The following is a 12,346-nucleotide window of genomic DNA, read 5'->3' on the forward strand; positions in this document are numbered from 1 at the left end:
CGCTATACAAACAACTGAGTAACTCCAGGATCTGGAGTCAGACGTCAACGTCAACTCGAAAGGGATGGTTGAGTGTGGCCAAAAGTTACGAGCACTTGGCCACTTGGCTACAGAAACAGTATTGACGCTAAGCTCCCGGTCACAAGCTGTGATGTTCTGTAGACTAGTTTTTACTGGTATCAGCCAGTCACAACTTGGATACAACTGTTGTAGTTTGGGCGATTTTCGGTCGCTGTCGCCGGTCAGGCCGGTCAGGCCGGGGTAGTAACTATTGGTGGTCTAGTAGATTGCCGCCGGTTTTAGGCTCGCATGTAAGTACATATTTCATCTTACTGCCACGGCTTGGTCAAAGGAAATACCTGCCTACCTATCTATCATCATGGCTATGTGCTGAACAACCATGATGACAGGGCCGGGAAAGGAGTAGCCGGAGATTGTTAAATGTTTTCATGTGCTGAACCATACCGTATAACGCGTTTGCACCTACCCGGCGGAGTTATACCTATGCAGTTAGGCAGGTGGCTAGTAATGCCTACACGGCCTGGAATGCGGTATGTGCACACTGAACGCGGCCGAGCCCAGTCCCATTTTTTCCTGTCCCAGTTATCTGTATTTGGGTCCAGACAAGCTCCACTGATCGTTTATCATTTCCGCCTCGGGGCCCCTGTGACACGCAATGTCAGTATATTCACGTATACAGCGTATGCCATGGGCGATGATTGCCAGACGCCAGCTAGCAGTGCGACTCTAAGCTCAACAGCGTCTTTGATGCCGGCTCAAGCACTTATTCTGATGACCGAGTTCACCCAGCTCAGCCCACCAGTCGCCGGCTCAGACATGTGCTCGAGTCACTTTTAGAGGTCACTTAGTACTCACCAAGGACTCGATAGGACCGAACACTTGGGGTAGCAACGTGTTGTATACTTTCCGTGACCGTCTAAATTTAAATACATTCATTCGTTTTCTGTTTCGGGCAAAAGGCCTACACCGACACTTGACGCTGCCCTTGACGTGAAAACGGCCGCGGTATTTGAGTAAGCCGGCACCTTTGCAAAGCGCCGTTTAGGTAGGTAAGTACTTGGTGATGAAATGGCTCGTGGGGGCCCCATAACACAGTCACGTAGCCCTAGCATCACTCACTTGTTATGTTAGGTATAGTGCCTGGCAGCAGACACGCCACGGGAGAAACCTGCTTCATCGAATCGAACATGGCTGCAGCCGGCCAAAGCGCCCAACATCGCAAGGAACTGTACGGATACTGCGCCGCAACACATCCGTGTCGTGCGGGTCAGTATACCAGCGCAGTGATACTGGCTGTGAACCGCTACATGCGCATACTCCAGGCTCAGCTCGCCGAGCCCGAGACAAAAATAACTGAGAGGAACTGACACCCTCACACATACCGACTGGCTCCAAGGCGTGGCCCCATCGTGCCGCACCAATTCGTCTTCACGCCATATCCCGTGAGGCCAATAACGTTCGCGGAGGGCCAGATAAGCGAAAGGATGAAAAACCATAAGCTGATCTACGACCAATAGGGGAATTTAAAGAAGAAAAAACTCGTTTTGCTAAAATCACTGTAATCGCTGTGATAGAAGACACTGACGGCCACAGAGCAGTTTAGGGTGAGCAGCGGATAGTGACTGAAAGTGGCAAGTAAATTCTGCTTTCAGTTCGCATGTTTCACAAAGCTAGTCTTTGATTCGTAAACTCGTAGGATCCTTCAGCTGTCGAATAAAATGTAAAATATAAGTACTCGCGCACTTACTTTTCCAAAGCCTTAAAATGCATTGCGAGTGCATTTGTCACGTGCATTGCGATACAGCGGCGCCACGCCCTGCAGGCTGCAGCTGCACTACTCCCAGCCTATCGGCTTTCCGGCGCGTCTGTGTCTAGTTCCTATATAAGGCGGCCCTATATAAGACCGGCACCCACAGCAGAGACACACACAGCCTGCGCCGTATCTCACCCACCATCGCGCCCTGTCGCTGTCCACACCCGTCATGCATCTGATCGTGTTCGCCGCAGCCGTGGCCGCCGCCGCCGCCGCCTCCACTCCAGCGCCGGACTGCCACTGTGACCTGGCTCTGGCCCACGAGCGGCCCCCGCTGGTCATCTACGAGCTACCCGGCGAGTGGTACGGCGGCTGCGAGCCTTTCCTCGAGATCGACTGTCTGCAGGAGTGCACCGTGCGCCGCGACGAGCTGGAGTCGGTCGGCGCCTGGGAGGCCGACATCGGTGACGGCACGACCGTCGGACAGGTGGCGTGTGCCACCCTGGGCCGGGACGAGCCGCACGGCATTCACTCGGTGCTGGCGGGCGCGCTCTGTGGCCTGCCACTGGCCAGCGAGGGCGTCGGTCTCCGCGAGCCCCTCTGCTGTCTGGATGGCAATGCCGTCCAGTGCTGAGCGGTCCGACGCGCGCTGCCGGGAGGTAAACTGAGGGCGGGGTACAAAATTACATGCTGAATGACTGTCTCTTCCTCGTCTCATTGCCTAATTTGGCCATTGTTAGACATAATAAACAATTACCCAAATATTGAGTGAGATGCTCTCATTCAAAGTTTCTTATTATTATCCTCAATCCTAATGAATCCTCGTGAGCTTTGCAGATTGCTTGTCCGCGCTTAGTTTTTTGCACTTTGATCCTGGCTAATAATTGTGCACTTCATTGCTCGACGTTTATTGCGATATACGTTGCCCTGCTCTGCCTGCTAGCTTACTGTATTATGCTTAAACTAATTTGCATGCTTAAATTCCATATGACTGGTCCGTTAGAGCCGCTCTGGTGTCGGTCAGATGGGGTAGTCCATTCTCTCGCCGCGGCACGCATTCTGTCTGCATCGCTGATCGGCATCGGGTGCATTTTTCAGGCGGGCATCGGGCGAGCAGATTGGCGTCATTTGTCTGGTGCGGCCTTCGGCCAGTAATGACCCAATAGCTATTTGATACGCGCCGAACATGCCACATAGACGGCTCCAATGAGTGCGTTCGGGACATTCAATGGGGCCGAGCTGGCGCTGCTGGCCATATGATTCTTGGAACAGATGCTGATGTGTGACGTCAGATGTGGTTCCCTGTTCTGCCCTGCTCGGTCTCTACTGAAATGCCGCCCTCTTAAGTCACTGACAAGAACAGGATACAGAGACAGACGCAGTTACCGGTAATACAGACACAAACACAAATTTACTGAAGGCGAAATGTGAATACCGAATAATGTTTAAAAATAATGTGGATAGTCATGTACCGATCTCATTTATCAGCACAGGGGAGAACAGTTTGCAACAGTATTATTGTACAATACAATACAATACAATACAGTTTAACCCCGCATCATATTTGGTCCTTTGATTCATCACTGCTTTTTCAAACATTTTTCGTTCCGTTAGTATGGTACCATTCCGGTACTTATTAGTTGGCATCTCTGCGACATTATTCTGGAAACTGGAGCCGAGGCTATAGTCTGTTCCATATGAAACTTGCGGTCGGAGTTTCTTCAACAGTACGCTCCTCCGTTCAATAATTTGCGTATTTGTACAGGGTGTCCCATAAGTTCGTTCTCACATTATATTTGCATGTGAAACAGAGTACATTGCGTTTTGATATATTTGTGACCCCTCAATGTGCTCCCCATTTCATAGGCAAACACATGAATACATACGGCGGCATGCCAACCGGCAGCTTTGGCTTGAAGTTAGCCCAGGCTTGAAGTTAGCCCAGACTGACTTGACATGCGCCGTGAGCTCCTCGAGGCTGGAACAGCGCTTCGCTTCGACGAGCCTCAACTTCAGTATAACCAACAAATTTTTATGAAATTTTGATCTGATGAGTTGCCTGGCATGTGATCTTGCCACAAATGCCTGTCACAGTCTCCTTGCACCGCTTTTAACACGCGCACTGCAGCGGGTCTGAGCCGAACACGAACTGCAGGGGGGGGGGGGGTTTAGAAAACAACCCCCCCTGAGATCTCGAAAACGGCGCAACGTAGCGACAAGCGGTAAACGGCGTTGGATAGGTTAAGATGAGATCGACAAGAAATACTAAGATCATTTTTGGGTCAGGTCAAAAACGAGGTCACCAGAGGTCACCGAAGACAAAATGTTACGATTTTCACAACAGGAATTACGCAGTAGTTTTTCTTGAATAACTTGTCTTGCACACAAGACAGAGGATCGATTCGAACGCCATCGTTCTTAGCTCGTCAAGGCGCATCGAATGATATATAATATGACCTCGAAAGGTCAAGTTGAAAATTTGACCTCAGGTCAAGGTCATGACCTGACCGAAATAGGTCATGTTGCATATCATTCGATCTGCATTGACGAGAAAAACACGATAAACGTCGAACGGAGTCTCTATCTCTACTCAATCTCAAGTTATTGAAGAAAAACCGCTGGTGACCTCAGGTGACCTAAGATGACCTAGAGATCACCTTCCAAAGGTCATAAGTGATATGTTTCGGTGAAATCACCAACAGGGACCTGTAATACTATGATCCTGAGCGTATTGAAGTCATAGGATGGCATTCAGAGTAAGTTGAAATTTCTCCCATTGACTTATAATGGGCCGGTCGCAAAAATGACCTGACCTTAGGTCATCGATATAAAAATTCCGAGATATACAAGTTGTAGCTCGTGATGACTTTACTATTTCCTGTGGGTTTCAAGATCATATCTCAACAACTGTGGGCTTGGTGGGATTGCAAACTTCGAAATTCACGTTTCGAGGTAGGGTCACTTGACCTGACCTGGTGACCTGACCATAGGTCACCTGGGGTCAAAATTTTTACTCAAGGTGTGCAAAAGTTGTGAGAACAGGTATGCAAAATTTGGCGGCGCTGCGCGCCGCCGTTTTCTCGCAATTTGCGAAAAACCACAGGGGGGGTTGAAAACAACCCCCCCCTGCAGTGCGCGTGTTAAGCTTTGCTTGACCTGTGCACTGATGCACTGACTTGCCTCAAGCTGGACCTACGACCTCCCGGAAGCCATTTTCTCCTCTATAAATGTGTACATACTCGCGATTCGAGTTCAGCTTGAAGGCTGAAACTCCTCCTAGATGTTCTTGGAAAAGCATTCTGCTTACCAAAACTGTTTCTGGAGTACCAATCGCAACCTGGTCAGCGTCTGGACGCCTATAACCTCACAATACCGTGACCCTGGCCTTTTGCATAGGAACATAACGGGACGAAACGGAGGCCTCCTCCTTTGCCCTTATGGGGTTGTTTTCGGGTTTGGACAGGTGTTTCATTTCGAACGTGGACTAGGTAGTCCACATGACCTGATTGATGTCCTCAGCCCTCTAGTTTTTTAGCCTCAGGCATAACGAAACACATGTTTGGCCATTTTATGACGTTTTTGACTGGTTCGAGCCCTCCGGTAAGCAAAGCTTAAGTAACCTTGAGTTATGTACCCCGAAAGAACACTCTTAGGCAGCTAGTAATACATCCTGAAAAGTCTGCTTACCAACTTTCTAACCCTTTGACCTTTTTGATGGCCACTTTGGCGCCACACAGTTTTGGCCACTTGGCTCACTCCTGAGGGCTGACTGGAAAGAGAATTAACTTGCAGTGATTGACTACCGACAAATCATCGGCGTCACTTGCTGACTGTGCGTCCAGTTAGCGATGGACATTGGCTACAGACTGGTAGACCTCAATCACCCTCAATCGTCGAGAATGGTCACGTGCTGACTAAATACCGAGCCGTACCCGTATCGGAGACCTTTATGTTGCGGCGTTAGCCGTCTCTGTAGGAAGCGGGCTCTCTAGCAAATACTATTTTGTCTGCAGAAATTAGTTACTGTGGAGCATATTGCTACCAGCCATGGCAACCACGTAAGCTCAGTTACGAACCAATTTCAGCGTGCCTTTAAGCAAGAGAGCCTATAAACGTAAAATTTAGGTGAGAACGAACTTATGGGACACCCTGTATGTAAGAGCTGTATGTACAGAAATCGCGCACAGCTTTCAGGAGGGCACTTCGGCCGCAAGCTTGGTATGGAACAGACTTAAGTGTGGGAATCGGTGACATTTTACGGTCCTGCATATTTACTTCGAACAATTACCTACTCGGCATGCGCTTTTAGCTACAGCATTTGTGCGCATCGTCCATTGATACCATTATTAGTGTTTACTTAGTTTCAGCCAACTTGCTGGATTTTGTGTGAATTTCTACGATTTAGGTGCACATCTATCGTGAGCAAGAACTGCACTTCTTACATCAACAGGTCCACACCAACAAGTCCATAAGCAGCCACTCACCATTTTTGTGCCTTTACCAGCGCGACTGCCGCCGCCGGCGCGGCCCGGCGCGGCCTGGGCAGCTGCCTTTTGTCCGGTCCGTACATCAGCCGTACATACCGAGTACGGACGCCGCGCTCCGTAGCCCACTTGGTCGCGGTCCGGCTGGGGCTTTGTGTGTGCCCCGAGGCCGTGACTGGGGCCACTCTTCCGCGGCCGGTCGGCGTCCGGGCAGGGAGAGGCAGGATATCCCCCTTCTGCGCATTGACCTCGCGAGAAAAACTGCCGTGAATGGCTGGGTGGACGGTCTACTAGTCAAAGGCACAACCGCTCAGCTAACGAAATAGGCACCATGCATATATCGTGAGAGGAAAGGAGAATACCATTGCCTATATACACTCTGTCTAAGCGCATCATATCGTCAAACATCACCAGTGCTTAGGATGCTGGCAGCCGCCAGCTTATGGCTGCTGAAAGGCTAGTTACTCTGTATGCAATGTTAAATCCACGGTTATTAGCACATCCACCAAGCAGACTCGGTTCGACAGTGCCTTAAATAGATAGGGTTCGGGGAAGTGTTAAGAGTGAAACTATCGCAGCGCTCCATTCTGGATGCTGGGAAGTTTGGCAATGCGTCGTCTCACCTCGTTATAATTAGCCATTAGGAGTCCTTTGATACTGTTAAACACTGAGCAGTGAAGATTCCCCGTTTTTTGCTCAGCTTCACCTTCCAGAAAAAATGTATTTTCGGTTGCGATACATATCCAAGCGATGCATCAACATAACCAGTCTCAATGTTGTCCTGTTTATTGAGCTCACGCCATTCCGAACCTCGGAAGTCGGAACATGTTAAAGATAAAAAAGTCCGCGCTACCATTAGTAGACACCAAGGAGCCCTGCAACAAAGCAACAGGGAGCAGTACAAGGAGTGAGACTCCGGACATGACAACGCTTTTACTGTAAAACATCCAGGCCGGTCACTGATTAGGCGGCAGGAATGGCGCGGCATACGGCCTTCTATGGCATTGTTTTAGCGAACAGACCAGACTGGCTGGCTCCCATAAGGATACACATTATTCACTGCAGCATCTGACACGGAGATGATAGCTCTGAAAGTCTCTGCTTAAAGTTTTAACATAATTTCACATAGTTACGCACTGCACACTGCACGCAGTGCATACTGCACAAGTGCACACTGCGTATAACTGCCAACAAATCCAAAGGCAAGAGCCCGGCGGATGCCGTGCTGCATGCATGCAGCATGGTTTGGCTGGCATGTTGCAGAAGCCAATCTGATAGGACGCGGTGTGCTGATGGCAACAGTTGGCCAGGTCGCCGGGAGGTCGCAGGGTCACCAGAGGTCACAGGGTTCCCGAGGGGGCTACCAGGTCACTGGGAAGGTGCCGACGGGCCCAGACGGCAGACACAGACAGAGCGGGAGGTGTTCCCGGTGACCGCCGACCCGTCGGATTCGACGCAGACGACGGGTCGGGGCCGACAGCAGCGGCGAATTGTTATGTAGAGCGGGCAGCGTTTCAATTTCCAATGCGGTCTGCCAGATCGAGAAGCACCGGTGAATGTCAGATGAAATGTGACCGACCAAAGCACATCATTCCAAGAGCGTACACAGAAGCAAGTCAGTAGGTCAAAGTTTTTTTTTTAACGGCTCTTTCTAGAACTTTGAACGGATCTGGCTGTCTTGAAGGTAATGTAATTGACAATTGTAATGTACTTACTACTTACCTTTAATGTTGAACATCAATAAAGCCAAACAGGTCAATCTGAATGTCACTAAAAATTATCAGAGCTGTTACCACACAAGATTAGGTGGAGGCCAGACTGGTGTAACTGAGACGAAGGGGCGTGTTGTTTGGTACACCCAAACTAACTATCAATACTTGATATGCATGAATGGATGCAGGAGCCCCCATCATGTCCGTTACTAAATATAACTACATCAACTGAAAATTTGAAGGAGATCCATCCGACTCGTTTTTATGTAGAAAACCGATAGGTATACAGCGATGGACAATTCACGCCCTGCTAGGGTATCAGGATGAAATTGTAGCAAGACGGTGATATCAGCAAACAAATGCTCCCAGCAAAACGAAGCTTTGATAACGCCAATTTTTTTGTTACGCTGGTCACATGTCACATTTCTCTGGGCACATTCATGTCTCCTATAAAAAACGAGATGTCATAATCAGAACAGCTATAACCAATTCAAACGGAACGATCCATAGTTGAGAAGTCATTCGCTACATGATGATATTCCCTTTCAGATATTTATGTCTAGTTCAGCTGAATGACCTCGGTGAATGGCTTTTCTGCATAGCCTCAGACTTGACTCTCGGCAGCATTTGACAGCAATTTACTGCCGTATAACCGTCCAATATGCACAATGAGAATTTAGTGGATTTAAACGTATTTCCAATACGGGGACGGATTAAGAGTAAATCTCGCCGCTTCCACCGAAGCCTTTGAACTTCATACCGGCTCGGACAAATGAAACCGTCGACCATGACGACGAGGGTCCAACTCTGAGGTCATTCAACCGACAGCCTGGCTACAGTGAGAGCTCACACAGCAAATATGCTACTTTATATGACAGCATATTACCCCTTCTTTCGCAGTTTTACCTAAATATGGAAATACATGCTGTGCTTATCCGCAAGAAGCATGGGTGCCTCTTTACGAGCCCCGTTATGCATCAATGCAAGACAGGTTATTCAAGATAGCTTATTTCGGAAGATTATACTGTGCTCATGGAGAGCCCATTCGTCGGAAAGCTGCAATAGGACGGGCCGTTTCAAGACTGTTGAGCGAGACGTGCATCCTTTGTAGTCTGAATATCGTCGATTACGACCAGAGGCCAGCCGGTGGTCTTAAAATCCGATCCTGATTATGAGTTAAGATAGATGCGGCCCGGTGATTTTACTCGGAATTGGCGCATTTGGCGTCTTTCACGTCGGCGAGCCGCTTCAGTGTTGGCTTTATTTGGGGCATTCGCTTTGACTGCGCCATCACTGAGGACAGCCCGTCTCGTTAAGAGGCACAGTGAGGCGCTCAGAGAGGCAGAAAGTTTCCGATCCCAGTCGGCGCCGATGGGTATGAGGGCAGACCGGCCTCGGGGAGCCGAATCATCGGGTCCATTGGACATCGGCAGCCAACTTCAAAACTCAGACGCCAATATTGGGATTTGACATTCACTTTAATGATTAGGTCAACAAGATGTGGCTTGCGGGACGCGATGCTGCGTGCAATCTTCGTCAAAAGTGATCCCGCTGCACTAAAACGTCATTATCATTTCCAGCCAACAACTAATTTCATTCGTTAGATTTGAGCTGATGTGGCTAAATGTTAAGGTGGACTGCACTCCCCCATGTGCCGTCGAAGGGACTGCCAAACAGTCAGTGTCAGTATAGGAGTACCTAAATATCCGCTGTTCATAAAACAAGTTTACTTAAGAAAATACACATTTACATGCGTAGCTCTAATAGCTATATTTATATCGTATCATCGCTAGCAGGTAGAAGTACTGTCTAGTGTCTGTGGAGATAAATCGCTCCTTTGTAGATCATCACCATGTTCATTAAACTAATTCATCATTAACGCTATGTGTCTTATGCTACCCCGAGAGGTCTCGGCAAACGATTGCTACCGTTGCACCTTGCATTCTGAATGATTGTCCAGTGTGTTGTACCTCACGGTCCCGTTCATTTTCAGTTAAGACATGCTAATTGCTGAATGTACCTGCATGACACATTGACACATGTATTTACCAATGGCTAATAATTATGAAAATTGTGCTCCACATCTTGCTTATCCAATAAATCGTCTGCTGACTCACCGACCTGTAACACGCCATTCACTTCCTCAAGGACCGGACAAAAGGGCATGGATTGACGTCTTCGACTTGAGTTCTTATCGTTACAGAAATGTCAGGAAAAAGGGTGGATTGTGGAGAACGTGATTGAGAGGGAAACAGAGAAGAGAGAGAGAGAGAGCGAGAGAGAGAGAGAGAGAGAGAGAGAGAGAGAGAGAGAGAGAGAGAGAGAGAGAGAGAGAGAGAGAGAGAGAGAGAGAGAGATTGCGCAAGATATAATGATCTATGCGACGGAAATACATGCCTAAGCAATATGTCTGCATGCAGATGTTTGTTGCATGCAACCCTGTGTTTGCGGCAGCACGCAATAGAACCTGGTTAATTCCCTTGCAGAGGCAGATCCAATTCAAGTGCCGCTCTGTTTGTGTTCATTCGCCGTGGTGCGAAACGAGGCATCGTTAGCCGAACGATCCGCAACAGTTGGCCGCGCCTGTCGCGCCTGATGGCGAACGAGGCCCAAACGCGCTTTGTGCGGCTGGCGGCGACCACAAAGGCCGGCTTAAGCTCGTCAGCAGGCATTCACACCGGCGAATTGGATTTATCACCGCCCGATTGTGGGCATTGCAGGTCTGTGCCACCTCAAAAACATCACCGAACAATAGCGGGAACGCTAGGTGAGTGAAATGCTTGTGGTGGCCAAAGAACCATCTTATTAGATATATGCTACTTTTCTTCACTATTGTAGTCCTTCGCTGGAAGCCTATAAGCTGGGGCATGATCCTGTGTCAATTTGTCCTCGCCTCCAGTAAGCGATTCGTTTTACTAAACACCCCACAAGGCTGCAATCGCAACACTCTCCACACAGACACAAAGCTTGCAATTACTGCAGTGTGGAGAGAGAGAGAGAGAGAGAGAGAGAGAGATAGAGAGAGAGAGAGAGAGAGAGAGAGAGAGAGAGAGAGAGAGAGAGAGAGAGAGAGAGAGAGAGAAGAAGAGAGAGAGAGAGAGGAGAGGAAGTTTACCTAAACTCAATGCGTATGCCAGCTTTCAGTAAGATTTATCGCTTGCTGTTTGTAAAGGAATGAATGATGTCTCGCAGTAAAAGTTTCTGCTCCACGCTCATGCTTAAAGGGACACTCCCACCTTAACATTAGTTTTGAGTTGAGATAGCCAAATTGGTGGCCATGGCCTGCAAATACCGGTTTGGGCACTCACAACATCGAAAAATGCTTTAATTCGAAGATATGGAATTTCAAACTTGCAGTTTTCGGATTCTAAGGGGCTAATGCATTGGAATGCCCCTTAGAATTTGTGACGTCAGCGGAGATCTAACGATTTTTAAATCTTAGACTAAAACCATCGTTAACACGTGGTGGTATACGCTGCTTTGCGCGCAACGTCCGCCGCACTTTAAGGCTGCCAAATTATTGCTTCCAATAAAGTCGCTAGTAACAGGGAGATCCCAAAAAGTAACAAAAGTAAAAGCCTAATATCTTGAAAACCATTGAATATTTCTTGGTGAAATTGGTAGATATTCGTTTTCGCTCTTTCTGAACCAAGGGACATCACTTTCATGCCATTTCATTAACTTTTTTGAAGGTGGGAGGGTCCCTTTAAAAGCCACTGCAAACTGGCAATGCACTCTTACCAGATTATTATGAGCATATGACACATTGTGGCACTAAGACTTAAAAGCATCATACAATTTGATGACCGCCCCCACTCTGTTTGGAACAAATCGACAATGAACACTGGACAGTGGAAAGCCACTCCCAATTTTAACACGCGCAGTGGAAGGGGGGGCGGATTTCGCCCACCCCTCCTGTTTTTCGCCAATAACTCGCGTCGCAAGCATAATATCAATGTGAAATTTCGGCTACCTGTCCAGAATTGAATTGCGGATCTTCTCGTGCAAGAAGTAAAAATCGGTTCACAACTTTTCTAGTAATAGCGGTGTAAAGTCAACATCCTGCCGCCGCGGCGGCGCGGCGGCGCGGCGGCCGGCGCTAGCCGTTACGCGCCGCCTGAATTGTAGACTGTGCCGGGGCGGGACGGTTCGGTCTTTACATCGCGCTCCTTACCGCTATTATATTAGATTCGCGTCAATTCGGTGAGAATACTGAGAAATGTACAGCAATCATTTGGTTAAAGAATTTGAAAATCGGCCGGTAGCAACTTGAGTTATGAGTGTGTAACACAAATTGTGATTGCCGCGTTTCCCGCGTCGGCCGACGCCGCTTCACCGGCGACATCTTACCCTTAGCAGCTTCTAACTGCCATATT

The sequence above is a fragment of the Amphibalanus amphitrite genome, unplaced genomic scaffold, assembly GCF_019059575.1.
Source record: "Amphibalanus amphitrite isolate SeventyFive unplaced genomic scaffold, NRLGWU_Aamphi_draft 000472F_arrow, whole genome shotgun sequence".
In the NCBI taxonomy this organism is placed as follows: Eukaryota; Metazoa; Arthropoda; class Thecostraca; order Balanomorpha; family Balanidae; genus Amphibalanus; species Amphibalanus amphitrite.